The sequence below is a fragment of the Sciurus carolinensis genome, chromosome 15 (genome assembly GCF_902686445.1).
Source record: "Sciurus carolinensis chromosome 15, mSciCar1.2, whole genome shotgun sequence".
NCBI classification, from domain to species: domain Eukaryota; kingdom Metazoa; phylum Chordata; class Mammalia; order Rodentia; family Sciuridae; genus Sciurus; species Sciurus carolinensis.
This window is the reverse complement of record NC_062227.1, coordinates 70,870,398-70,895,727: the sequence shown is the minus strand read 5'-3', so window position 1 is coordinate 70,895,727 and position 25,330 is coordinate 70,870,398.

The following is a 25,330-nucleotide window of genomic DNA, read 5'->3' as shown; positions in this document are numbered from 1 at the left end:
AGCTAGACCTCATCCCCCAGTACATTTAACTTCCCACTTACTCTGCACCTGTGCCTGAATCTGTGCCCCTGAATATGATGAAAGGGAGCACAGTTACTGGATGCTCTTATTAAATGCAGGGCTCTCCCAATTGTCAATTCAGTCTTTGATGTTTCCCGGTAATTATGCAATGTTTTACTTGTTCATTCAGACTCACACATGCCTGGAACACTACTCCTGGGTGTCTCATCTCTCCTTAAATCTTTAATACCTCTTCTCCCTGAGGATGACTTACCTTGTTCTTTCATTGAGAAAATGAAACATACCCCATAAACACCATAAAGACAACATTATCTCCCCACTTGCCTGTGTGTTCATATAATGAACCCTTTGTCCTAATCTAGGATGTGCTCTCTGTGTTTCTAGAAAAGACCAACATGCCTTTCTGGTTACTTGACTGTACTCCCTTTGAATCACTTAAGAACCTGACTCCAGCAAAGTCCCTTCTTTCCAGCCATTGATGTCTTCTCCCTTTCCTGGATCTCCGCCAGAACATACTCAACTGTGTGCCTATCACCTTAAATGCCCACTGATTTCATCATAACCCCTAGTTGCTACCCAGTTATCTTTTTCAGTAAAACACAAAAAGACACCTTTGGTAACTATGTACCCTTTTTTCTTTCTGCCTTGAAAAATGTCCCCTTGGGCTTTCAAACACACCAAACACCTCTTGGTGATCACTGATCACTTCCAGTTTTTAAAAAACCCAGAGATCTTCTTCTCTCTCTGGACTTACCAGCCTTGAACACTCCCACTTCTTACCTTACGTACATGATGGTTTGGGTTTTTCTTTCCCACTTTGGCCTTCACCTCATGGTTTCCTTTTTCTTCTGTATCTTGTCATTCCCCTGACTCTTGCATGTTGGGCATACTAAAGGGTTCCATTTTTGTTGTCCTTAGTTCCAGTGGCTTCATACACTCTACCTAGAGGAATTCTAAATTTTCTGTCTCCAGACTCATTAACCCAACAGCTTGTTCAATAACCTCCAAGGTGTCAAGTAGTATGTACTTGAAACACAAATTGATTTTTCCCCATACATTCTTCTTTTAAAAGCCTCTTCCTCTGTTAGTAGCCATTTAATCCTTTAGTCAGTTCAGTTGTTCAAACGAAATTCTTGATTCCAGTTCCTCATTTTCTCTCTCAAACATTCATTCCACCAAAAAATCCTGTTAGTTCTATCTTCAAAATATATTTAAGATAAGATAACTTGGATTTGCATCAAGTGCCACCACCATGGTGGAGTCCACTATTATAGCTCTACCAACAAAAGCCTGCAACTCTCCTGATTCCCTGTGCCCCTCTCCAGAAGCCCTCTGCTCTCTGTTCTCACTCATCATCCTGAGTGATTCTTTTAAACCACACTACTGATCTTTCTTCTACTGAGATCCTCCAAAGTCTCCAATGTCTTCCCTCCTCACTTGAATAAAGGCCCAAGTGCTCATGATGGCGCCATGTGAGTTGGCCATGCCCTCCCTGCCATTATTGATCTAACTTCATGTCCCACTCTTTTCTCCATGGCTCATTCTGCTTTAGCCACATGTTTCATGGCTTTTCAAGAAGCAAACAAAAAACAACAACAAAAAAAGTTTTAGCTCTGGGTATTTTCATTTGCTCTTCCTTTTCCTGGGAGACTCCTCCACACATGTTGGAAATGCTAGACCTTCATTTCTTTCAGATCTTCACTCAGAATGCCTCCTCTCTTCATCTCTCTTCTGTGTTATCCACCGTTTCATCTCTAAAATTTGGTATGGATTTTTGTCATTGGAGATCTTTTGGCTACTGATTTTCACTCTAGTTATGTCTGATCTTCCTTTGAAGTCATATGCTGTGATCTTGGTGTCAGCTGTTGTGTTGTTCAGTTATAAAATTTTTCTTATTCCCTCATGGCTTTCTCTTATCTGACTAGTGTTTAAATCCTGGTTCTTATTTCCTTGTATTTCCTTGACTTTATTCAGAAGAGTTCATTTAAAGTCTGGGCTTCAGACTTGGAACCCAGTTTGTAAAGTTCTGGTAAGTCTGTCTCTACAATGAGACTCTCTTTATTCCTCATGTAGTCTTTTGTTTTTTTAGTTCACTCTGAGAATAATTTTTATTTATACATGACCATAAAATGTATTTTGACATACTATACATATATGGATTATAATTTACTCTAATTAGTATCCCATTCTTGTGGTTGGACATGATGTGGAGTTACCTTGGTCGTGTATTCATATATGAACATAGGAAAGTTATGTCTGACTCATTCTACTGTCTTTCCTATTCCCATCCCCCTTCCTTCCCTTCATTCCCCTTTGTCTAATCCAATAAACTTCTATTCTTCCCTCCCCACTCCCCTTTATTGTGTGTTAGCATGCACATATCAGAGAGAACATTCAGCCTTTGCTTTTATGGGATTGGGTTATTTCACTTAATATAGTAGTCTCCAGTTCCATACATTTAAAGGCAAATGCCATAATTTCATTCTTCTTTATGTCTGAGTAATATTCCATGGTGTATATATACCACATTTTCTTTATCCATTCATCAGTTGAAGGACACCTATGTAGGTTCTATAGCTTAGTTCCTGCATGCAGCCTTGCCTCCTCACATACCTATATAATTTTACAAGAATGCTGGATATTACCTATGCATAACTTAGGAAGTGATTTGAAACCTATCAAAAATGACTATGAATCATAGAATCATCTTAATCAATTTTGGAAATTAATGTGATTTGAAGTTGAAAGGAACAGTTCTCTTGCAGATCACTTTTCAGTGTAAAGGGAACACCTTTGGGGTCTTAACCTAAAACATGATTTGTGGGGACTTTCTCCGTTGGTGGGCTTGGCCTATAACTTATGTACCGCTCTCCCATAAGATTTTTAAATATGCTGCTTAACTTCTTAGATTCATTGCCCCCTTTTTCAGAAGCAAGCAAATACTCGGTGGAAAAACCTACTGACATGTTGGCTCTCATTGCCTAGATTCTTTTTATTTCTATTTTTTTTTCTAGTTTTTGACACCTAAATTCTTCAAACTCTTGCTAGATGTTTAATAAAAGTATGCAGATTTTAAAAAATGTGTTGATAAACCTTTAAATGTGTACTCAATAGGAGTTTGGCTTAGATTCTATATGATTTTGTATTCTGCCTTTGTCTCATTCCTTTTCAATTTCAGGATGGATTCCTCAAATTTCAGTCCAAAGTGTTCTTTACATATAATGGAAGCATGAATGAGGTTAAGCAAACATTTTAGAAATTTTATCACTTTTATTAATATATTAGTCACTGAATTAATATATTAGTCATTAAACAAATGAAAATTGGGAAAAATTGAAAAACTTAGCTGCAATAAATTTCAGACCTAGAATTAATACATAGGCATTCTATCTCTTTTTAAAAAAAAATTCTGGCTTTATCCAACATTCTTTATTGTCAAGAATAATTGGGTAACATGCTGTGCTATGTTACCTAGGTTAGCCTCAAACTTCTAGACTCAAGAAATCCTTCTCCTGCCTGAACCTTCAATGGAGCTGGGACCATAGTTGTGTATAGTCATACCTGGCAGTAATTGTGAATTTGACATGCAAAAACAATAACTGAAAGTACTATAGATGGCTATAACTAGACTTCTGGCATGGGAGAGATGAATTATATCAAGGAAAGTTAAATCAGAAATTCCATGGCCCCATGCACAGGATGCTGTACCCAAAGGTATTTCCAAAGACAAGTAAAATCTAGGGCTTTTGCCATTGATCCTTTAGTTATTGTTAGTCTATTTTTTTTCTTTTTCTTTTCTATTGAATATTTTGTTTCTAACAGTTCCTATAATATGAGTAGAGTCCAAACATCAGAATTTTATGGTCTATTTGTTAATACATGAATAAAGGTCCAAGTAGATAGCCACTCAGATGACCATGTGTGGAGATGGAAACAGACTTGAGAAACTTGGTCAAGGAATTCAAATTTAAAAAATATGAGGCTCACTATCCTGGAAAACTAGTGTTATTTATTGATTAATGTATGGAAAATAACTCCAAGTGTTGTGTGTCTGTTTTGAAAAAACTTTATTTTTTAAGTTTATCATTTACATTATGGAATGTATGTATAATGATGGTATTTCTCACCAACAGGGAAGATGAAGATAGCTTTCAAAAGTAGAAAACAGACTTCAAAAGGGAAGAGGGACAGTCTAAAAATCATCATTATGAATCAGCATACCTATTCCCTAGATTGTTTAGTATACACTTTGTCAAACCAAGGCCATGGTAATGTTTAAGGCTGGATCCTCACTGCTCTCAGTAATGGAAAGGCAGAGACCTGGGTATATGATAACAGCAATGAATACTGTCAAGTAAGGCTCATATTCCTGAAAAATTAGGAACACAGACTGAAATTTTATGCATTTTGATTCTTCTTTGTGAAAAAAAAAAAATAAAACCCATCTGCATCTACCTGCTCTTGCAGTTTTCTTATGAATATGGAAAAGGGAAGAGGAGAGTTCTGGAATCTTCTGGTCTTGTTTGGCTGCATTTTATAGGAGAATCAAGAGAGGATGAAGGTGGGGTGTGATGGAGACTGAGGATATCTGCACATTTCCTACTGAGGTGGTGTTTGTGCATCTCATGTCCTTTATAAACACTGCTCCAGCAAAGTTGTGTCCTCTGAAGCATGGATCCATGTCACCTTCTTTATTAGCCTTCACCCATGCACTGAGCAAGATGAATCTCATTATTTCTATTTTGGTACTAGGGATTGAACCCAGAAGTGCTTTACCCCTGAACCACATTCTCAGTGGTTCTATTTTTTTTTTCTATTTATATTTTGTCTATTATATATTTTTTTCTATTTATATTTTTTTCTATTTTTCAGTGGTTTCTATTTATTTTTATTTTTTAAATTTTGAGACAGGATCTTGCTCTTTGCTAAGAATCTCACTAAGTTGCCCAGGCTGGCCTCGAACTTGAGATTCTCCTGCCTCTGCCTCTGGAGTCACTGGAGAGATGAATTTCTTATCAAATCTGAAAAAAATAATTATCTGCCTGGAGAAGAGGCAATTAGATTTTCTGATTTTGATATGAAAGACAACAGCATAGTAAGAAAGAAAAGCTTTCAGACAGAGCTATTACAATCTCTCTATGGTTCCTAAGTACTGTGACAACAGCCAGATTTAAAATAGATTTGGGCTTCATTATTCCTTAATTTGCACAACTCTTTTCCCAGTTGTGAATCTTAATGAGTTTATTTTTTTTTCCTCTGAGAATTTTTACATTTAATCTCTATAAACACAAAAAAGTAATTTTGATGATTGATCAAATTTATAAATTTTACTTTCATCTTAAAAATTTCATAAAAGCATCCAACTGGTTCATAGTTGAGTTTGATTTGTGCAGCAGCTAGTCTGGTGCCCAGTTCCTAAATTTTAATCAAACATGGACCTAGGTGATGTTGTAAAGGAACTTTGTAACTGTAGTTAAAGTCTGTAAAGTGCTGGTTTCAAAATCAGAGAGAGTGTCCTGAATGAGCCATGCTTAGTCAGGGGAGAGGGCGGAACGGAGTGTCTGGGCTTTCCCTGGCCCCTGGCTGACTCGTGAGTCCATGCCTGTGGGTTCTGTTCGGTTCTGCATCTTCACTTTGTCTTCTTCACAGACAAGATGCTCATCTGACTTTGGACTTGCCTACACAATTGTGTCAGCCAGTGCTTTTTTCTTTATGATCTCTCTTCTCTTTTCTGTTTCTGCTCTTCTGGTTGAAACTCGACTGCTTATTAGTGTTGTGTTTATAATTAAAAAAAAAAAAATCCCTTGTATTGAAGGAAAACATATCCCTGAACTCTAAAATAGAACCTAAGCATCTATAAGAGTTGTTAATGGATGTTTCAATTGTATTTCATCAAGAAGAGGGCAACTCATTTACTTTACATCTTAGGTAGTGATCAGAATATTTCAAAGCATTTTTTAAAGGGTATAGAGGAAGGGAATTATTCTCACCTGGCCCTCAGGCCTGCCTCCTAATGCAGTCTACTTCATTTCTCTTTTAGAACATGCTAAATGGGATAAAACATATAAAAATAAGTAAAAAATTTTCAATCAGTAATTTTCCCATTGCTACTGAAATTATGATTGAAATTTTTTTCCATCCTATCATTCTATATGTCTCATAATTGGTTGATTAAGCATAGTCTAAGAAATGTAATACAAATTATACATAGATGATAGACAATTTCAGTATTTCATGCAATACCAATGTAGGATTTTCATGGAATAAGATTAAGATACAACGTTTTGTGGAAAGGGATTGATAACGGCAATGGTTTTTTGGCATACAGCATAATGTTATGCAAAAGTAGGTTTTGGCTGCTAAGATTTTTCTCACCTACCAATTCATGTTCCCAATGAAGCAAGTTTTTGGCCTCAAATTTTTTTCTGTCAGTCAGTCTTGTACTCTTGTGGACCACAAGAATATCTCATGCATAATGCATATTTTAATGAGCCTCTGATTCCAATCTTAGAAAATTGATTTCCTCTTCCTGTTTCATAATAGTATATATTGCCTAAAGGGATTGAACACTGACTATTCTCATCTCAGAACTCTGGAAGATTGAGTGTTATGATTTCATAAAGTAAATTATGTTACTACATCACAACTATATCAAGTTCCGATAGTTGTATATTAGGTTTTTGAAATAATAAGCATCTATACCCTACAACACACAGGGCACTTTGTCAGTGTATGATTTTGAGTATAATATTTTACCAATTGTCAAAAAGTAGTTTTATTTTGGGTTACTCCATATGTTAAGAAAACAAACACAACCTCTCTATTTAAAGAAAAATGAAGTGTCTTAATATATGAAATACATTTGCCGATTTTTCATTATAATGATCCTCTAAAAACTAATACACATTTTTTAAATGAGCATATATGGGAGATGGTGTATATGCTTTGTTATTATATGGATTAGTTACTTAAAATAACAATGCCATAACATATTGGAACAGTTGTCTTTCTATTTAGAATAATAAATAGTTGTAGTTCTATTATATAAGGATGGATTTGTCTGAATATAACAGAAAACCTAAGCAAAGAGTGTCTGAAAGAAACAACTTATTTGTCTCATATAATAAGTGAAAGTCAAGGACTGGTGTGGTCATTCTATGCCCTCAGAGATTCATGCTCTCTCTAACTTTTGTCCCTTCTAGACAAGGGAGTAGAATCTCACTGTGAGGGTCAATTCATGAACATGAGATTTCTGCTATTCATGTGCATGTTCCAAGAAGAAGGAAGAAGAAAATTTAAAGGGTAAGTGTATTTCCTTCCCTATAGGAAAGCTTTGCATTTGTTTAGTTAATCATTATCTTGACCTGAGAAGATGTTTTCTATTTGAACTTCCATCTGTACCTCATGGGACGTCTTTACATTTAGCAAATATCTTAGTTGGAAGGGATGCTATTAGATGATTATATAATTTAATATGCTACCCTTTACAATAGGAAAAAGCAATGAGATTAAAACTGGTAATAAACATCAAGCAAAAGAATCTAACCAACTCCTTTATTGTGCCCCCACCTTACTTTGTAACAACCTCACAATTTAATAATTTAAAACAGATTACCTTGATTTTCAAATTTGTAGGTTAAGATTTAGATCTTTTTTTTTTTTTTTTTAATCTCTGCTGCACACAGCATCAACTAACTGAAAGCAGGTCAGATTACTACTGATGGATGAACCACTGGAGATTCTGGCAATGTAACAAGACTGAAGAGACATATTTCAAATGTGAGGATGCCAAGCAATTCCAGACTTAGAGGGCCAAATCCCAGGGAGAACAGAGGTGCCGAGAAGCAAAGCTGACTTGCCAGTTGTACCCTGGAAGCACATACCGATGTTGTAGGCTGCATCAGGTAAAGAGATGAAAGGTAATCACAAGGACACCTAAAGCAGAGGAGAGTACTTATCAGTCTTAGAGGGTAGGAGGACAAAATGTGGATAGTAGAATCTTCCAACAACAAAAAAATAAATAGAAAGAAAAGACAGAAAAAGAACCTAGGATACCCCAGCTTTCAGATGAGAGCCCTGGTAGAATAATGTGTTTGTAAAGGCATTAATCCAGAGAGACAACCATTATACTCAAACTTATCTCAATTCTTGCTCTATATGCCTGGCCAGTAAAAAGACTGAACTCGTTCTAGAGGAAAATAACAATGTTGCAAATCACAAAAATATTCCATACACAATTTTTAGCTGTAGTGAGCTAAACTGTGTCCCTAGAAAAGATATGTTCACATCTTAAACCCAGGACCTATGAATGTAGCTTCTTTACAAATAAGGCGTGCAGGTGTGGTCAGACTAAGATGAGTCATACTGGATTGGCAGTCCTCTGCCTGGTGACTGGTGTCCTGATACGGAGAAGAGATGATGCACACAAATGAAAACTCAGGTGGTGATGGTGTCAGAAACTGGAGTGTATAGCTATGAGCCAAGGAACACCAAGGACTGACAGTCACCACCCAGAGCTGGAAGGCGCTTGGAGGAAAGGATGCCTCCGTAGAGCCTGGAGAGGGACCAAGCTTTGCCACCAGCATCTCGGGTTTAGACTTCTAGTTTGTAGAACTGGGAAGCAGCGGGCGTGGCTTTGTGGAAGCCACCCAGCATGTGGCACTGCATTCCCTGCTGCCTGAGGAAATGAAGGCACAGGGTCTCCTTACACATTGCCAGGGATATGAAAAGACAGACCTTGAGGAATATCAATAATACATTCCAAGAGAGAATAAATGACCAACAAATGACACAGCTGTAAATACCAGAAAAACTATAAACACATGTAGAAGAAAAGATGAGATGTTGGAAACTTTTGTCAGAACTAATACACATAAAAAATGATCTGAAGGAAAGTCTATAAAGTATACATACAAAGTAAATATTATGATGCAAACATATATAATAAAATTAGAATCCAAATATAAGTAATTTTAACAACATATTGGAATCAAATGAAGAGAAAATTAATGAACCATGAGAATGTATAAAGCATTCAACCTGAACAATGGAATACTAAATGGATGGAAGTACAAAAAATAAGTTACAGAGCTGAAGAGTGCTTGAAGATAGTGGTTAATCATCTTCTAAAACCTCTGAGAAACATCTGTATCTTCAGGCAACTGTTTGAGCATCAAAAAGGTCAATCTGCATCTTAGCAAAACAAACACTGATGACAATAATAACATCTTAAAATAATTTTGAGAAAATAGAAATGTTACCTTAAAAGAAGCAAAAATTAAAAGGAGACTGACTTTAATGAAAATAATGGAGGCATATACACATTAAAATCTTTAGCTCAAATGCACATATAAGGTAAACTGCAGAGATTTATGTACCCAACTCAAGAACTTAGAAAAACATGAGAATATCAAAAGAAAAGTGAAATGAAGGCAACAATAATGTTAAAACTAGAAATCAGTAGAAGAGATAAAAAGTAAAAAATGGAGATGGTCAACCAAACCTAAATTTTTGGGGGGGAGGTAAGGAAGAAATTAAAGAAATTGATAAATTAAGGCAAAATTGAGAAAGAAAAACTAAAAGGTAGCAGGAATAAAAAAAAAAAGTGAGATAATATCACAGATTCTATAAATTTGAAGAAGTTAATAAAGTGATATTACAAAGAATTATGGCCAATACATATAAAATGATTCTGAAAGATAAAATAGCAAACATCTTTGGCCTTAGAGCAGAAAAAGTTTAGTTTTCAAGCAGGTCTAATGTAAATGGTAACAAACTAATTGGCCTACATTAGAAATTATAATCTGTTTGTGGAATCACAGCATTAAAAAGGTGAAAATAAACCAGAGAGTGGAGGAAGATATTTGCCATGTTTCTACCTGATTAAGAACTGGTATCCAGAAGAAAGGACTCCTACACACCAAGGATACTAAGACAGAAAGTCCAAGGTTTAAAAATTGTCAAAGTCCTTGAACAGCACTTGCAAAAGAGAATAAACACACATGGTCAATCCATGTGTATAAAAGCCGCTGACCTCACGACTAATCAAGAAAATGAAAACCAAACCACAGTGCAGCACCTCCGTGAGAGCAAGTCCTAGAGGGAAGAGGAAAAGGCAGAGGAAAAACCATGACTAAGGACAGGGAGCCAGCACCCATGGCTGCAGCTCATGTCACGTGGGAAGATTTTGTTATACAATCTGATTGAGGAATTTGCATTGTTAGGTAAATATCCATAGGAATCAAAAAATGTACAAGGATGTTCACAGCAATGCTTTTTATAAACAAAAAATGCAACTGTTTGTCAAGGTAACAGCTAAAATAGATTAAATAGCTAAAATATCTAAAATCGCATGCCACAGACCACAGGGGGTCGTGAATGGGCAGTGGCTGCACTCTCAGTCTGAATTTTGGATACAATGTTGAGTGTGTGAAGCCAGCCACACACAGACTGGATAAACCGATTTATAAGAAAACAGCAAAACTCAAAGGCTAACAATGGATTCATAAAGCTGGGATTCAAGATAGTGGCTGGTTTTATGTGTGGCTTCATCATAGGGAGGGAGGGACAGGAGCTGGGGATGTTGAGTCATGATTATCTTGTTCCTCTGTCGGGATGTGTAATTCCTGTGGTCTCAGAAAAGTAATCAATATGTCCCCGCACTCAAATGAATCCTTAAAAGAGAATTAGTAATATTCATCTGTGGCATGTCTTTGTATCCATTTTCTCTCTCCTCAGTAACAGAATTTGCACTGTGTTGGAGACAACAATGTACTCCTTTTTTTTTTTTTTTTTTTTTCATTCCAGGGATTGAGCTGGGGCACTCAGCTACTGACTCACATCCCCAGCCCTATTTTGTATTTTATTTGGAGACAGGGTCTCACTGAGTTGCTTAGCACCTCACTTTTGCTGAGACTGGCTTTGAACTCTATCTAGATCCTCCTGCCTCAGCCTCCCAAACCACTGGGATTTCAGGTGTAAGTTTTGTTTGCTTTTAAAACAAGCAAACAAATAAACAAAAAAATTATTTTCATTGCAAATCACTAATGATTTGCACTAAACTATGCCACTAAACTATGTTAAGTTCTGAGATACTAAATTGAATAATTCACAGCTCTTTCACCCAAAAAATTATAAATTCTTACCCCTAAAAATGTAAGCTCTGTGACAGCAGAAATCAAGCTGTCTGTCACAAGGTCGGTCATGAAAGTGTTCATTGTATTGAGTCTCAATCAACAAGTATTTCTGGAATGAACGCATGATCAGACTTGTGAATACGAGGACTCAGAGAACACCTCCATACGATGGTAGAAGAATAAAAGAATTGTGTGCACCTTTACCTGGGAGGGTTAGAAGATTCTCTGCATGAGTTGGGAGGAATTTGAATTCAGACTTAGAGATAACTAGGTGTTCCTCTGCCTGGCTCGTTTGGTGAGAAAATTGAGAGCAAAGAAGCCTTTTAAGCAAAGGAGACATCAAGAGCAAAGTCCTGAATTCTTTTTCACTTGCTAAACAGAGTAGAACATCAGTGCAAATTGAGAGTACAAATAATTGAAGAAGCAGAGTTTCTTTGATACTCTAAATTCTCTTTAAGTCCTTTCTAGTATTGCAATTCACTGGACTGCAGTTTTGGACTCCCTTGGTCTGCTATTCCGAGTAAACCCTGAAGACCAGTTTCCTTGCAGATTTCAAAGCCAGCTTACCTTGTTCCTCACCGCTCCCTGACTTCTATAATGTAGCTGAGTAATCTGATAAATTAACCACAGTAATATCATCTTACTTAATATTTTAAATCTATCTCATATTTACTTACCTTGAGGAATATGCAATTTGAGGATGCTAACCTCCATGGGGGGGCATTGGGGTATTCAAGACCCCTTCCAGTATGACTGTCTCAAGTCACACAGTAGCTTCCTTGGTGCTTCCTGGGTTACACTGGCCTGCTATTCAAACACAGACTTTACTCCTGGATACTAGAAATGTTCTGCTGGGTCATGGTTCTGAATGAGACTGTTTCTCTGTATTTCCTTTAATCTATTGTTGTTGAGGTCGAGGTTGATTACTTTATCTCCTAATTTTAGCCTTTGTACCCAACTGCATTCTTCACAGCCAGAGGTCCCTCAATAAATATTTGTTGACTGAGGGAATGGATATGAAATTGACATTACCTATCTTCATTCTGTAGGTCCCAATTATTTAATTCAGTGAATATTTCAATGAAATTGACCCAAGCACCTCACTTTTAATCATAATCATAATCCAGAGCATATATATCCTTTATAATCACTAAAAGTGAAAGTACAGGTTGTCCTGTAAGTAAGTAGGAAACTGTGATAATATAATAACTTTTACATATGAGAGTGATCCTATAAATAGAACATTAGACAATTATGCTATCTGAGATGCTGGGACAAAATGGGTTATATAACTTGATCATGTGACAATGTACGATATCCTTACTTTAATTTGACTGTATTTGGGCTTCTTCTAAAGTTAAGAGTTTTGTGGCAGATTTAAGGATTCAAGTTTCAGAAGGCAATATCTTTTAAGCAGAGGGTTTTAATTTTTAATTGATAATTTTCTAATCCAATTCCCAGCCTACCACTGAACTTGCCCACAGCACCAGAAGATCTAGTGTGCTGACTTAGACCTTAAGCAGCGAGGTTATCATGAACGTGTGACCCAGGTGGGGATATCTCTGGTGTCATGCCCTCATCCTCAGTGAATTCACTTTCTATGGTTTGGATCTGGTATGTCCCCCTGTGTGTTAAAGGCTTGGTCCTCAGCCCACGAATTATTATGAGGTGGTGGCAACTTGGGAAATTGGAACTTACTGATAGGTTAGGTCATCGGAAGAATGCCTTTGAAGTAATGTATTGTGCTATCACAAGCCCAAAGTGCAAGTCCAAGTGACCATGGACTGAAACCTTTGGAACTGTGTCAGAATAAATCTTTCTTCATTATAAGTTGCTTATTATAGGTATTTTATCACAGGGACAGAAAACTGACTAACACAATTCATCAACAGTGTGATTCTTTGGAAGGTGGAGTTAATGCCCCAGAGAAAACTCTCCTATTCACCAGCAGCATCTAGAGAACCATGGTTAGAAGAGACATTGTAAATATGCCATTGCACTATACATTAACACTACAATATTTTATCAGTGCATTATGAAAGCATACTAAATATTCATAATGAATGCATTGTGGCTTAGTTTCTGAGACCTTGTTCATCTCTTACTCTTACTGCAATCTTTTTGTTGGACTGAGATTGAGCCTTACCTCCTCTGCAAGGGTGGATCTGATTGGAATTATATATGAAATACAATCTTCCTCTACTTTTCCAATAAAAGGTCCTTGACTTATGGTCTTATATCCATTAGATTGTGACAATGGCCCAGCCACAGAGATAAGTTCATATCCTAGAAGCAACATAGAACACTTTAAATTTTATGAGTGGAATTTATTTGTAAAGTAATACTTGCTCACGGATATGTAACTTTATTTCTGCCATCATCAGAATGATTTGTTAAGTGCATGTATAATAAAATAAAAAATTGCTCTGTACTCAGGAATGTGAAATTTACAGAGTGACACTGACCCTTTTTTGATCTAGTGCCAGCTGCCATTCTGGGAATTACGCATTCTCCATAGGGGTGATGCTGTCCCTAATGGAGTGAAAATTGTTGTTGTGGGAGTGAAAAACAAACTTAGCTATTGCAACAGTATGTGGCCCTCAAAAGGATATCACATGCACAGTTTAATCTGTGATACTGACCTTCATAGGGAAAAGGCAATTTGGGAAGAACAATATATCTTAAAAAGCTACTGAGAGGGGTGAGAGTAAAAAAAAAAAAAAAAGAAAAGAAAATGTTTGGCAAACAATCCCTTAGATCACACTCTGGAAACTTCTAGATCATGCTAGTGCCTTCCCTTTCTTCTCTCCTGCTGTCCTGCAGGGGATGTAGCTCAGTGGTAGAAGTGCTTGCCTAGCATGTGCAAGGGCCTGAGTTCCATCCCTAGCATGATGAGAAAACAAAACCAAACAAAGGAAAGGCGTCTCTGAGGTTACCCTGTGAGGAGGTGTGTGCAGCTGCCAGGATCCTAGTCCTGGGAGACGGCTGGTGTAGGTAGCGTCAGTGCTGTCTGGAGCTCCTTTTGGGTTGGCTGGCTCTGCAAAGGGGCACAGGCAAGACGATCTACCTCACAGCAACTTTCAGTGGCATACGTCACTCTGAATGTCAAGAGGAAGTCAGCTGCGGCAATACATCTGGTCCTTTCCCGGGGTTCGTTGTCTCTGTACAGGAAACTGTTTTTGGTTGGACTGAAGGAAATTGATCCTTGAACTCTTCATACATCTTCATCATCCAATTCTGATATGATTTTAGTTCCTAAATATCTCCTGGTTTTAGTCCCTCATTTTTCTATCTTCAACACCATCACTTCTCTAGTTCGAGTTCATTTTTCACCTGGGCTAGTATGATTGCCTCCTCACGTGCGTCTCTATACATCTTTGCAATTTCCCTTTCCTCATCAGTTTTTCACTCTGCAGCTGAAGTTCTCATAAATCCGAATTGATTACTGATCTGCTTAAAAAGCCCTCCTCACTCTTCTTAGTACAAGTTCAAGGCTTCTGAGTCAGTTCTCTCTTTTGGTGTGATGAATTCAACCAACACCAGGAGCTCAAGACAAGACACATTTATTACCCACATGTCCAGCAGTTGGGTTGCCAACTGCTGTCACTGCTTTGGCCAGCACACCCGTCGTCCTCAGACTTGACAGGGGGCAGTTTGCTTCCAAGTTCCTGCATGTGCTGTTGTCAAACTTCACAGCCCCACGGCCTACTGAACAGAGATGTGGGCTCCTCATTACATGATAGATGACCTGAAAGAGAGACAGAGATGGAGCCACAATGAGATGGAAGTCATGCTTTCTGTACCTCATCTTGAAAAGGACCTGCTATCACTCTTGTGACTGAATCATCAGTCAAGTTCTGTGGCATGAATATAAGGAGGCAGGTCATGGAGGCCCTCTTAGAGGCTGCCTGCTGCACCTCTTTCATGCACCTGTGGTGAGGCCCAGTCCTGTCTGTATTCATCTTGGGAAACACACCCTCACTCTCTCCATACCTCTGACCCCTCTGCAAGTCCCTTAGGCTGTATGTCAGAGCCGCTGTTCTCATTTTTAGCTTTTTTGGGAAAATCCTTAGCTTCCAACTTTGTATAATTAACTCTTCCTCATCGTTTAGATTTTACAATCATTTCATTACTTTCAATTTTTCTCTATCTTAAGTCGGAAGAACAGGGGTGCAAGATAAAATAAAGAATGCCCAGTCACATTTGACTTCAAATAATGAATGAATAGCATTCTTTTCTGAGTTTTTCAAATTCTTCATGATACTTTACTTACACAGAAAAATTATTTGTTCTTTATTCAGAATTCAAATTTAACCATGCATTCTTTACTAAATGTGCCAACCCTGCTTGTGAGTGACAGAATAAATTTTCCAGTTTCAAGATTACTGTTGGGCCTATGGGAGACATTTTATAAATATTAGTTGGATCAATGAGTGATAATTTTTATTCTTGTAGGCTTGCGTAAGAAATGGATTATTTAATCAATAATACAATATTTACTAGTTGCTATAATAGTCAGGGTTCTCTAGAGGAACTGAACCAAGGTAATAGATATATTCTATGGCTCTATTCTATTATAGAAGGGGATTTTTAGATTGGCTTACATGGTCGAAGGTGGGGTAGGGCCACCTGGTCAGCTGCAAGATGAAACTAGTAACTGCGCATTCCAAGAGGTTGAAAGCCTCAGAAAAACAGGGACCAATGATGCAGCCCAAGTCTCCAAGTCCCAGGTCTCCCTGGAGAGTCACTGGTGTGAGTCAGAATTCAAAAGCTGAAGAAGTTGGAACCTGATGTCTACAGTCTATGTCAGCAGCAAAAATTCCCCACTTGTTCAACAAAAATTAATCTTCCATGCACCGTGGGCTTTCTCCTACTTTCCGTTGCCTCCAGGACCCCCCCAAACCCACCCCTGTTGCAGAGTGCGGCCTACATTCAGTGCAGGCTTCCGCCTCTGTTTGCTGACCCACATGCCCGTTGTCTCAGTTGCCTCTGGAAACACCCTCCCCGTCACACCCAGAAGTGGGCTTTGCCAATCTTCTTCTCTCAATTCAGCCAAGATGACAACAGGTCTAGCATCAGAGTTGCCCAATAGCTCGTAATCAGTTAGAAAGATTGGCTTCTTCTACTTTTAGATGGGTTTTGATTTCTAATGGTTTATATCCACTATTCATAGTGAAATTGGAATTTATTCCTAATGTCTCGTCATCTAACAAATTCTGGTATTATGGTTCACTAACTAGTAAAGAAAACAAACTTATTTCAAAGTCTTTTGGGAGAAAAATTTTAAAACTGAAAAACCTGTGATTTTTTAGCTAGTAATACGTTTGTATTCATATTGCCTTTGAGCTTTATGTTTCATGAAGTGTACAGTATGAATGGGTTGATGTGAGGATTAAACAGGTCAATGTCAAACTGGTAGAGAAGAGCATATGGCACTTGAAAGGCACTTAAAGACTTTTCTCTTGAGACCTTCTCAATACCTTGTCACATACACATCTTCATTTAGCCAAGAAAAAAAATATATTGACCAAAGTAAAATATATATTCCACCTCAAAAAATTTTGAAAGAAGTTTATAAAAAAGGGACATATTTTACTTTTCCAATCCATTTAGGGAATTAGCCTAATTTTTATAAATAAAGGTAGTTGAGACTTGAATCTGATTCTTTGTTTCACTTCTCTTGTTCTATCAGTATGGAAGCATGCAAAAACAATAGTTTGAGAATTAATATTGGTGTATAAAGCATGAAGATATGTTTTACCTCATGATTTAAATCTTTAGCTCTGTCAATAAATAATAACAAGTTTGAACAATGTCACATTAGGGCATAAAGAATGAGAAGGACCCTGGAGATGGATAGGCATGTCTGCGTGGTACCCCCTACACCTGGACTGTGTTGCTTAACAGCTGGTTCAGTGCTAGGTTAATTATTACTATAAACTGTCACATTCACTTAGGACTTCTCTGAGTCGATATTAACAGAACATTGACAGTGCAGAGCTTGGAATTTCTATCAAGTCAGTGTACCAGGGCAGGAAGCTGATTTGGGGGACAGCATTATTAGTACACAGGCAACTGCAGATTTACTGCAGCAGCCCAGTCAGTTTAGCTAGTATAAATCATGTCTCAAAACCTCATAAAAATCTGTAATTTCTCATATTTTATGTTTCCTTACTGAAATCTTGTGGGGAACAAAATAGGTTAGAAAGACGGTCAGTCAAGATAGCCAGTGTGTACCAAATTTGAAGATTAGATGCATGTGAATATTTTCCAAAAAGAATCTAGAGATTATTTTTTTTAATATTCTGAAACACTGTACTTAAATAATACTTGAATAATGTTGATTAATATTTAAAAAGATGTCTGGCATATTCTTCAAGTCAATCTTAATGCACTTTGTTTTGCAGGAGGAGGTAATCTCAAATATACAGATTTCACATTTGTTAAATAATTGAAGTCATAATATACAATGCAAAAAAAATTGCATCTTTCCTTTGATTGACTAGGAAATGCTCAGGTTTTTTAGTCACATTCTCATGATAATTTAAATGTCTTAATTCAAGAAGATGTTAAGGGGCTGGGGGTATGGCTCAGTTGGTAGAGTGCTTGCCTTGCATGCACAAGGCCCTGGGTTCAATCCCCACCACCACCAAAAAGGAAAAAAAAAAAAAAAGACATTAATGCACATATGTCTGCATTGTGTTTATAAGAATACAGTAGGAGTAAGTCAAAATTGATGGAAAAATAGATATTTGGCATAGAGAAGATATAAGTCATATTGTAACACTTTTACCACTTTTCTTTCTTTACATGTGAGCATTTCATTTGTGAAAGTTATGCCATAAAATGTTAGACATTTAATAGGAATTTATTTTTTTCTTTTCCTATAAAATTCATTTCTTTGTAAAATTGGTAAATAGGTTAATTAGCACTATCAACTGTCACTTTCACTTAAGACTTAAAAATATTTGCACTTCAGAAATATTAGAATAGACTGCTTATTACTTGTGTATAAAATAAGTGACTGGATTAGTATTTTACCACAATAATTATATCTTAATAATCTCCTTTGTTTCCTTCGTTGCCCACTATCTGCTTTGAAACATGGCTCTTTCCTTCTTGCCTCTTTCTTGTGGATGATGGAAAGTCCTGGATCCAACACCAAGTGCAAAGACCAACCGTGCTCTCTCATGGATCACAGATAGAAACAGGACTTTCTGCTGGAAACCCCACTGGGCTGTCAATCAGGCGTCTCATGTTTCCACCACCTAAAGCATCCTGTGGTTCCCCCTGCCGTCCACAGGAAGTTGCTTTGTCCCGAGTCAGCCCCAACCTTTGTCCACTTTCTCCGTTATAAACTAAGCATTACTCAGGTTTTCTCACTCACATTGTTTTCAGCAAGTCTTGTCACATTTATCCCTGAGCTAGTGCCCAAGCTGGCCACACCTCTCCCTGTCCAAAGCTAACATTTTGCTGTACTTTTCATGACTAATGCTTTCTCCTCAATGTGCCACCTGCCTACATTCTTGCCTTTCCTTTAGTCTATCCTACACTGAACTTCCAGAATGATCTTCTATGAACGAGCAAGAGGATGCCATTTCCTTATGGAAATGGATTTTCATCTTATACAGAGGAGAGATTGACTGTATGTCCAACATGTGGCTTCAAAATCTGTCTTCCCTAACCTCTTTTTTTACTTTAAAATTTACTTTAATTAGTTACAAATGACAGTAGAATGCAATTTGGAAACATCATATAAAATGGAATGTAATTTCTCATTCTTCTCGTTGTACATGATATAGAATCTCACAGATTGGATAGTTAAATATGTACTTAGGGCAATAATGTCTGATTCATTCTCCTGTCCTTCCTATACCCATACTCCTTCTCCTTCCAATCCCCTCTACCTAATCTAAAGTAAGTCTATTCTTCCCTAACCCCCACCCTGCATTGTGAATTAGTATCTGCATATCAGATAAAACATTTGGCTTTTGGTTTGGGGAGACTTATTTCACTGAGCATATTATTTAGCTCTATCCACTTGCCGACAAATGACATAATTTTATTATTCTTTAAGACTGAGTAATATTCTACCATATATATTTTATATAAAAATAATTTTTTAATCCACTCATCTGTTGAAGGGCACCTAGGCTAGTTCCATAGTTTAGTTACTGTGAATTGAGCTGCTATAAACACTGATGTGGCTGCATCACTGTTATAAGCTGATTTTAAGACCTCTGGGTATAAACTGAGAAAGTGGGATAGCTGGGTCAAATGTTGTTTCCATTCCACGTTTTCTGAGGAATCTCAGTACAGCTCCCCATAATAGTTGTACCAATTTGCATTCCCACCAACAATGTTTGAGTGTACCTTTTTCCCCACACCCTTGCCAACATTTATTATTGTTTATATTCTTGATAATTGCCATTCTGACAGGAATGAGATGAAATCTTAAGAGATCTTAGAAATATTTTGATTTGCATTTCTCTAATTGCTAGAGATGTTGAACATTCAGCTTATTTTTGCTGCACTGAATCTATGTCCTTCTTAAAATGCACCAAGTCCATTCTTGATTCAGGGAATACTTGCATTCCACACTGCATTGAATATGTTCCCTGATATTTTATAATAGCTCAATGCTCAAAGTGATACACATGTCTACTCAAAAGTCATCTTTTCAGGGAAAATCTTCCTGATTACTTCATCCAAAGCAGTATGATTCCTAACAAAGACAAAATTTGTACCAGAAAACAAATTGAACAAGCAATGAAGATGTTATTCAAGCTTCTAAAATAGGGGAGCCAGCCCACAACTGAGTCTGAACTCAACTCCACTGAAATAAATAGAGGAGTGTCATGAGGAGCTGGGCAGGGGAGACATTGTTGGCCAACTTCGCGACCTAATTGGCTTTACCAGAGGAAAACTAAACTTTCTGCTGTCTCATGCTAGGAGGCTGTTCTACAGCCTGGAACAGGGAGTCCCCTTTTATTAGACTCTTGCCCTCCCAAAGATACTGGGAGGCAGGCCCTCTATCATCCTGAAGGATCATGTTTAAAAAGGGATGGTTCCTGGGTCATTGAGAATGATCATCCTGGGATGCAAAACTGAGAAGTGCATTTTAAAAACATTTACACATAAAAGGCACTGAGAAAGAGTTTACAAGTTTTCTAGTTATTGCTTTAAGAAAGGAAGTTCAGGAGCCTTGAGTAAGCAGGAACCTATTCAAAGGTTAGCCAAGGTGAGGGCATTCAAGCTGTTTAGTCACTTTTTTCCTTAACATTTTATCCTCTTACTCAGGTTTATTTATTTGTTTAACTTTATTTTTTACTCCATAGCCTATGAACTCCATAATGGTGACAATTTCATCTATGGGGTTCAAAGCCATATCCCCAGAATCAAGATGTTCCTGGCTATACATTAGGTAAATATTAAATCATTTAAAAAAGTAATTAATAATGATATCAAACCATCACCTTATTATAAAATTTCAATGAATTGGGAAAATAGAAAATAGTAAAGTGATATAAATTATATATCAAAATCTACTTTAACTCAATTTCAATTTGGGGGTTAAGAAAATTAACAAAGATGTTTTACTGCTACATTCCTTCCATCTGTACTTACAATGAAACCTGACCTAATACAAGTTTTCCAAAATAAAACACCCCTTTGCTTCAGTATCTCTAAATCTCAATTATAGGATTTCCAACAGTTATGGTAATACCCGTCTTGGAACCTATCTGGAGGGAAAAGTAATAGAGAGGAAAATCCCTGTCATGGCTCTGGGTTGTTCTAAAGCAGAGCCTGAGGCACAGGTTCCTGTGTTAATGCTCTGCTGTGGTACCCTCGCCACCCAGCGGAAGAGTCATCTGTGATGCGCTCATAGGCCACTCTAGCTACCTGTCTTCACGGAGGCGCGGGAAGCCGGGGCACCTCTGAACTGCATCTTCGGGAGGGAAAGCTTCCATGACTGACATGATCCCACTGAGTCATGCTTTTGACCATGTGAAGGGCAACCAGCTTCCTCAAGCAGGAGTTGACCTCATCAGAAGACCCTGTCCACGCTCCTTTGTTCTTTCCCTGCCTGGACCTCCTCACTCTCCACCTTGCTCGGCCTGGTTCAGCCCTTCTTTCTATGTCTCCCTCACTCTCTTAATGCCTGACTTTCTACAACGGCAAAAGCAATGAAGAACAGAACAACAGAAACACTGTTGCTAGGGAATCCAGAACCTGAAATCAAGGGAATTTCATAGATCCGTGAATTTGATACTGTCAATCCTGTGGGGCACTCAGATCAGTTTGCATCTTTTTTCTTTATGAAATGTAAACGTTTTGGGAATCAAAATGACTTTTTTTTTTTTTTTTTTTCCTGGAGGGGGACATGGGGAAGGGTGGTAAATTCCTTAAGGTGATAGAAAATGGCTGGCTCCTAAAAAGAACTAAGAGGTGCTTCACATGACCAGCAGTTTCCTCCTGTGCCGCTAATCTCACTTTCCTTCTACCCTGGACTGAGTTTCTCTCAGCTGGCATGATCTGCCTATCTGGTTGCGATCACAACATTCATCACTGTGAAGTTGGAGGGTCTCATTTTCCTCACCTTTGCCGAGTCATGCTTTTATAGCTAACGCTGGGCACAAGTGAACCAAGAATAACGCAGCAGATCCACCTGAGTTTAGACACACCCCTCTCCATTCCCCTGCATCAGCAACCCTGCAGGATTTTGTTGCTCAGAGTTGATTGCCCCTGCTAGTCTCGTTACTGCTTCTTTTGCCTTGTGGAACACTGGCAAGAGAATACTAAATTCATCAGATGACACCCACAGCTTCCAGTTCTGTGGAATCTGACAGAATTTTTCTCTGCCTGGAAATGAGGACCTATAAAGAGTAGAGTTTTTAGTTTGTGGAGTGGGAAGAAAAATTCCATAGATGAGTCCTCAAGGGGCTAAATTTACATTCATTAATATTCTAGATATTGAATATATAGTACATGGTATCAGCCACTGAATCATGGCACATACCTTATGAGAGCGTTAGTCATAATAACATCCACAGACTAGATGGATTAAACAACAAAAGTTTATTTTTCCTAGCACGGAATGCTGGGAAACCCAAACTCCGATCAATACATTAGCTGGTTCTGTTCATGGTTGAGAGTTTTCTCTCTGACTTGCAGATGTCTCCTTTCTTGTTGTGTCCCCACATTTTGGTAATAGTGGTGATGAGCTTTCACTCATATTTTATTATATAAAAATAATTCTATCACATTAGAACCCTATCCTTTTGATTTCATTTAACTTTAATTCTTCAAAGTTTTTCTCCAAATATAGTCATATTGGGGAGTTAGAGTTTCAACATATAAATTTTGGGGTCACATTGTTCAGTCTATAGCAAATAGTGTCCTCAATCCACAAGCTATAAACTTTGAGTTGACACTTTAGCAGGACCTGCAGTCTGGTTGCTTATAGTTCATGGAGCACATGGTAAGAACAGTGAACCTCATGGTCATTTGATGAAAAAAACAAAAACAAAAACGATTTATTTTGTCTGAGGGACTATGTGTGGAATGCCAAGTCCATCATTGGGAATTTTGAGTATTTTTGTGAACAGAGGAGCAAAACTAAATCTAGGCCCTGTATTAATCTGAGTAATTAAGAAATCACTGTTCCCTCTGGTATACAAAGAAGACAGTACCCGAACTGCCACCAGAGGGCTGGTAGTTGCATGAAGACCTGCACTGACGATTCAGCATTGATTTGCTGCTGTCAAGGTAGACATCCAAGATTACCAGCAGCTGGACCAGTGCCGATGAAGTGAAGCCTTGCTATTAGACACACATAGCGTCACCAGCAGTCCGGAGCAGAGGCCAAGGACTGAGGCCAGCTGATATCCGAGTTCAAGTCATCCCACCTGCCTGCTAACCGAGGCTTCCTCTTGGATGGGTGCCCTAGGTGGTCATCAATGTAAGTCCTACACACTCTCTGCCCATTTCTACTATACCCAGCTGAACCCAGACCACTTTGCTCTCGAATTTTCATCTTTGGAAAACACAGAAGTATCAAAAAGATCAAGATCCTTACAGATTATATGACAATAGAGAGCAGTATTGTTCATATAACCCTGGAGCAAAACAGTTTATTGTCACCACATAAAAGAGACCTGATTGGAGACCTTATTGAAAGGACTGAGAAAGAGCTCTACAGCAAGTTCAGAGACTACAGTAACAGCAGACAGGAGCTGGGACACTCATTAACAGTGGCCCCATCAGTTACCATGACCTACCTTTTATTTTAAACTGAAATACGATTCATGATTGGAAAGACTGAAAAGGAGATATTAAGGATCACCACCCTTATGCCTTTCAAATATTTGATGGTGGCATTAATGCCTGAAATTCCTCCTCAGGTTAAGATATCGCTTCTTATACTTTTGGGTTAGAGATGTGGGGTGCACTCTTTTGGGGTTTCTTCATTCCTTTACATTTCTTCAGTAATATCCCTAATTTCACAAATCAGAGAAACAATATGGAAATTCTGCCAGCTGCTAAGTACATTTAATGAAATTAAACAAATTAAAAGTCTATTCATAAATACAACTTGACTCTGTGGAAGCATAGTATCCACTGTGAAATGGATTTGGGCAACAGTGTCCATACCTTGACCTCCATATTTTCCCTTTAACTCAAGGACTCTGATGGCATCTGGGGACCCTGATTTCAGCCCAGACGTTGTATCAAAAAGTCTTCAAAACATCTTGAGTTTCCCCATTTCTTTAGTGCACAGTTCCCTGGAGAAGCAGCTCTAGGTCTCTTGGGGTCTGTTTAAAGGATAACTGGCTAGATGTAGTCATGACAGTGGGTGGTTTTCCATCAAGGTGACCTTCCTTCCCTTATAGTGAATACATTGCAGAACCATGAACTCAGGTGTGGAAACCAAGAATGGTTAAATATTTTACATTGTAGTGAGTGAAAGTTCACAGACTCTCAATTATTTGTACTGATTTATACAAATAGAGGAATCTTCTAGTTGAATGCCTTTCTCTGATGCCTTTAGAATAACTGACAATTGTGACTGGAAGATGACATCCTTACTGCCAATTTGCCACACCCATGGGGTAGCTGCACTCACTTTTTTCTGACAAGGGCTGCTGTCACTACCTGGCCCGACATTCCAGACTCTTCTTATCCTCAGTGATCGCAAACAGTTCCATGGCAAGTTCTCTGACTTTCAATTTCGTCTTGTCAAGGATACCCACCACTGGTAAGTGGTCCCGAGCTTCTTAGCCTGGGTGTGTTAGAAAACTGAGCTGGATGTCAAAGTTTAGGGGCTATCAACACTTTATTGGGGTGCAGAAAAGGGATGGGGTCAGAAAAAGGTTTGGGGCAATCAAAAAGTTAATATAAGAAAATGGATTGCCAAATTTCATGAACAAGTGAAATTATTGATTTGGATAGATGTCTTCAAATAGCCCAAATAAAGCTATTGCATCTTAGAACCACAGATTGTGGGGAGATTAGTAAAATAGAAGAGGGACACACACTGCCTTGTATATGCTCACATTTGAGGAGAGTCTGGAGCCTCAGAAAACAGAGCAGGCCAGATGGGAGGTGAAGGGTAGGTGTGTAGCAGTGGCCAAGGTTCCAGGATCCTGTAGCAAATATCACAGTAACACAGAAGGCCTTTGTCAGTCTGTTCCACTCGGGAAACACAGTAAGTGCACGAACTGTTATATTTGTGGCCTGGAACCCACATAGACATATTTGTGAATATCCTTAAACTTTTGCATAGGTCCTGTAGGTAACTGTGCATAAATTTTATCATTGATTTCTAGCTTAGTACTGGATGGCCATCAAAAATTGGCAGGCAGCCTCAGTTTAGAAAGAAAAGTGAGCAAAAGTACAAAGCAAAGAAATAAGAATCATCTTAGACAGAAGCATTTATGGCAAAAAGCAAGAGACTGTAACATGGGAAGGTGGAGGACCAAGTTAGAAAAATGTTAATAATTTTATTTTTCTGCTTTTATTCTAGAATCCAGCAATATCCATCCTTTTATATTTTACAGCCCTTCTAGAGTGGAAGTTCAGCCACTATTTGGAGTGAACATGTAATAGTTTTTATAATAGCTATTTTGTGAAATATGCTACGCAAATCAACAATACAAAACGTGTAACAATAA